Source organism: Neltuma alba, unplaced genomic scaffold, assembly GCF_004799145.2.
Source record: "Neltuma alba isolate B1F8T4 unplaced genomic scaffold, ASM479914v2 tig00003605_pilon, whole genome shotgun sequence".
In the NCBI taxonomy this organism is placed as follows: Eukaryota; Viridiplantae; Streptophyta; class Magnoliopsida; order Fabales; family Fabaceae; genus Neltuma; species Neltuma alba.
Genome location: NW_021633348.1, coordinates 349 through 5,539, shown reverse-complemented (window position 1 = coordinate 5,539; position 5,191 = coordinate 349). Strand labels below are relative to the sequence as shown.

Sequence of the window (5,191 nt, the reverse complement as noted above, 5' to 3'; positions counted from 1 at the left end):
TTGCATGATCTTAAAACGTGGGACAACCAATATATGCAATAATAAAACAATTATTAAATGATTTATTAATTAGTAAAAGAGATTAATTTTTATTTTAAATGATTAAAAAATTGATGTATTTATCTCCTTCTCGGTGTGCCACTTGTCGCGCTTCTAGATGGCCTTGCAGAGACCCCTCCCTTATAATAGTAATAGATTTAATAAATTATATTTATCAAAGCATAACTTATTTATTTTTGCTAGCTACTTATGTTGTTCACATCTTTGGAAAAAAAAGTTATTATAATACTCATTCTCGTTCAAAATATAGTTTCAAACAGTTGAATGAGTCCTTTTTTTTTTTTTTTTTTTTAATAAACTTAGATTTAAATTTATTTAATCATTCAATGCCTTTTTTTTGTTTTACCTCTTATTTATTATATGTTTCTTTTATCTCTCTTTTTTCTACTCATTCTCTCTCCCGCTCACTCGGTGTTTGAAAAAAACAATTACATTATTTTTACATATTTATCATTTTGATCAATTTTAACTAACTTTTTTCAGTTATGTAATTTGTTTTCTTGAAGCTTATATTTTGGCTGTACAAACTTTGTTATAAGTAATCTTTTTTTCTGATAGGCATATAAGTATATCTTATTGGAGGTAATCTAATTTGATGTAATATCTAACACTAAATATGCACTTCTTTTAACAAGAATTTGAATTTTTTATTCATTACGTAATGGAGATTAGACCAATTTTGTTTGTTCATAGGTGGTCCATTCTGATTGATAGACATGCGGGAGGGGTTGCAAGAACTTATTGTGAAGGTCCAAACCGCACTGCCTTTTGGACCGAGAAAGGGTCGGGGATGGCCATATTACCGTGTCCCCATATACACGATCATGCCCAGCGTATCGTTTAATCAAAAATTCGAAACTGCGAAGAGCCGGCAAAAGAAAAAATAAGTTGCCAGTCCCCGCCCTTTTCCCGCTGCACGGTGCTAGTCACTTCTCCAATTCTGAATTAGTCTTCACGCTCATCATTGTTCCGTTGGCTTCCCCGGCCAAACTCGGGGATACTACGACTTAGTGAAGATGAGTACGGTCGATAAGATGTTGATCAAAGGTATCCGGAGCTTCGACCCGAGAACAAGAACGTCATCACTTCTTCAAGCCCTTAACCAATTGTTGGAACCCAATGGAGCTGAAAAACTGTCAGTAGAATATGCTTTACATCTCTTGATTCATACTCTTTTAGTTCGCTCTCTATCTGAGATGTTTAAATGGCCGTTTGGAATTACGCTGTGCAGACAATTATTGAGTGCTTGAAGCTTTCATGTACAGGGAGTTGCCTCCTAACGCTAGGTCTGGCCACAGCTTCATTCATGACCCCAAGGTCTTTTTTCTTCGGCTGTTATGTAGAGTGCTCAAACATTTTACTTGGGTGTTTTGAGAAGTAGGGCATTTCCCTTTCTTTTCCGTGTCCAAGTAAAGAAATCTCGCAGTTTCTTATTTTTCTGGGGGCCTTCCCCGGGGGTGTTGTGACTGTAGGTAGCTGGAAAAAGAAAACGAAAGGGCAGATTAACTACGATTCAAGACAGCAGCAGGTAAAGATGTCGTATGCATAAGATCTTTTCAGCTAACGCAAAAGGCATCAAGATGGAATATAAGGCGATTGAGAGTGTACTTCAGACAATCAATCCTCATACTGGGGAGGTACGATTTTTGTGGTCGTTATAATTTGACACCAGATGTGGTCTTTGTTTTACTTATTAATTTTTATTCCGTCGACTGTGCAAAAAAAAAAAAAAGTGATTCGTTTACTTTCTTGAAAATTCTATGTTGATAAAGAGCTATAAACTTTTAGTCATCTGTACAGTGTTCTATAATAGTAATGAACTTGAAATTTAAGCAGCATTGCTGCAGACTGAGGTATTAGGAAAAACCACAAATTTTCCAATGTTGCATTTTGCAGTGAGAGGCATGCTAAGGACTGTAGGTTCAACCATACAAAGTCTTCTTCTAATTATCCATTACAACTCTGAGTATTGCTGCTTTTAAAAAGCTCATTTGTTATAGTACATAATTGCCTGTTGGCTTCTCTGGTTGTTGTTTGTTGATTATGTCATACTGCTCTTCATATTCACATCACTCCTCATTTCTACGGTGCCTATCAAAGAACTAGCATATTATTTATTAGGTGTTAATAATTGCCCATTTGCCTTTTTTTCCCTTCCTGGTTCTCTTCTGCAGAAAGTCTGCCTCAGCTATAGATGTGCTGATATGGATCGAGAAATTTCTGCACTAATGGTTGTTTCAAAGGCCATTTGGAAAATGTTATATTTGTTCATCAAGATGAAGCCAATTGGCCTCTGCAGGATTCTTCAACATTGAAGAAAAAGTTGATGATATTTTTCTGCAACGCGGTTCATATTTTCTTGAAGAACTCTTCTTTCATACCAACTCTCCTATTTTGTACAGTAAGTCATATGAAACTGGACTTGTGAAAATACCCTTTCTGTCTCATCCTTAAGGGGTTTCTTTTTCATGAATCATGGGCTATTGTTGGGACTCTGTAGCTGTCTCTTTTAACTCAGGTTGACCTAGCAATCATGTAATTTGGGACTTTGAATATCAAAGCATTATAGTTATTCATTTCACAATCATTGAGATCTGTGATAATATCAAGACCTTATCTAAATCACTCCATCTGACACATTTGTATTCCTTGCCAAAATTCATCTTAGAAAAGTCATGTTCGCCCTACCTTCTCAAATCATCATTACCACCTTACTAGGGAATCAAATTTTAATGGTCTTCATAACAAGTATGTAGACAACTTGTTTAACTTAGTGCAGGGTTATATGGGACTTAATTTAAGTGCTTTTAATCTCATTTGTATCTATTCAAGATCTTTCTACATTCACAACTGATTCCTATATTTTTAGGACATCGTTCTTTCAACTTTGTTGATCTCTATATTGTAGCTCAATGGGCTTAAGACTGAAAAGTTCCATGGACCCTGATTTAACCTGTTTAACTTTACAAGGCCTAGTATTTTGAATGAATTCACCAATACCTCATGATTCATAATTATCAAGTCCTTAACTTGGGTAGCTTAATTTAATTCATTTTCATGTTCTAATTATCCATGTATCATTTATGTTTCCTTGAACTGGCAATTGTAAACGTACTTTGTTTTGGTTTCATTTCATTCTTATGCCATGGAATTCAAGTGGGAGATTTTGAAAATTCTTGGTTTAGATGCTTTATGTGCTGCAGCATTCTGCGGATGGCTCTTTTACTTGCTATATTTTGTTCTTTGCTATTTATAGTTTCATCATACATCTTAGTATGTGCTATTGTGCTGACCAGATACACAAAGGCATTAGAGGTTATAAAGAAACTTCACAAGGAACAGGCTCAAGAGATTAAGACTTACAGGTTGAAGCTTGAAAATCTTCAAACCCTAAAAGATGCTGCATACAAGGTTAGTTTCCTCTTCTCCATTTTTTGACAAAACTAACATAAAACTTGTAAATTATCTTCCCTCATTTCCATCTCTACTCTCTATGGTAATGATCGATAAATGTGGACTATACAAATTTGTAATAAATGCCTCTTGCTCCCCGGTTTTTTCCGAATTTAAATGAATTAAAATAAAAATAACATTAATCTGCAAAAATCACCTGATTAAGCATATCCTCTTAAGTTCTCTTTGATGTGCTTATTGTGTTGCAGCTTTGCGTTTTGTGAAACAATTCTACTGTGCATTGCCATCATCTTCTCCCTTGTCTATTTCTGACTGCATTGTTTTTTGTAATTCCTGGGACTTTCTTTGTTCTGGATTTGTTTGAACAAGGCATTCCAAAGCATTTATCTGAAAAGTAGGTTCTGTTTCTGTTTAATTTAACTACAATATCTCAATATAAAAAATGAGCTAATTATAAAATTGTATTGTCTTGTAGCTTCGGGAAAGCATTGGACAAGATCAAGAGAAAACAGAATCTGTAAAATTTCAGATGCAAGAATTGGATGCAAGTGTTAAAAATTTGGAAGACAAAATTCATAATGCGGAGGCAACATTGAAAGAATTGCAGAAACTGCAGGACTTGATATCAACTAAAAGTGCTCGACGAAGCGCCTTGTTTGAGGAACAAGAGAAACAGTATGCAGCTCTTAATGAAGAGAATGAAGGTTCATTGATCAGGGTTGACGGAATGAGTCAATTATTTGCTGTTATTCATGATTCAGTTTTAATTCCTTATCCAAGTTATTGCATCAAGTTATTATTTTTAGAAGTTTTACTAGGTTCCTTGAACTGGGCATTTTTATATTTTGAGATTTCCATAGTTCGTCATGCGTTTGTTTTGCTCTGACCAGACACTGATGAAGAGTTGATGGAATGGAAGACTAAGTTTGAAGAAAGAATTGCTATTTTACAAACAAAAATAAGCAAGTTGGAGAGGGAGATGATGATATTGACACTAAAAGTTCATTCCTTAAGCAAACTATCAATGATTCCATATGGGAGATAAGCAAGCTACAAACTGAAGCAGACGTAGGGTTCAATACACAAGTTGGTGCCTGTAAAGCCATTTAACGATGCAAGCTGTAATTTTAATTTTATCTCTACTTCAAATTGCTGCAGGCTCACATGTCTTTGAAGAATGAACGTGATTCCTCCATACAAAATATTTTCATTAGCATAATTTTGGGTCTCTTCCAAAGACTCCCTTCAGTGATGAAATTGCCTTAAACTTAACAAATCGTATAAAATCAAGTTGGTGGATCTTGAGAAGGATCTTCAAGAGAAAAAGGTAACTCGTTTTCTACTTCAAGATATTCTGAAATACACTTTCAATGTTTGAAATAAATTATTAGAGGGATATTTTGGGATGCGTGTGTGTTGTATGTTTTGTGCAGAACGCAAATGAAATTGAACTTAAGACAGCATGGGATCAGTACAGAATGCAATTCTCGCTGGCAAAACACTGAGGCTCAAAAACAAGCTAAAATAAGATCAAGGTTTGTGTCTAAATGCATATGTCTCTTGTCAAATGTCTATAGTTGTATGATGCTGATGGACTTATTGTACATCAGAGTGGCATTTCAAAGCGCATTGAAGAAAAGGAAACAAGCGAGATTCATTTGAACTACAAATTCCTAATGTAAACCTTACCCATATTGATGAACGGGAAAGAAAGTTG

At 34.9% G+C, this 5,191-nt stretch overlaps 1 long non-coding RNA gene across 1 annotated transcript; it reads left to right on the top strand.

Annotated features, from left to right (window-relative positions):
• Positions 1-2,341: 2,341 nt before the first annotated feature.
• On the top strand, positions 2,342-4,458 carry LOC114741991 (uncharacterized). Its single transcript, XR_003739817.1, has 4 exons — positions 2,342-2,407; positions 3,357-3,471; positions 3,950-4,178; positions 4,365-4,458. It is a non-coding gene; the product is annotated as an uncharacterized LOC114741991 (long non-coding RNA).
• Positions 4,459-5,191: the final 733 nt, after the last annotated feature.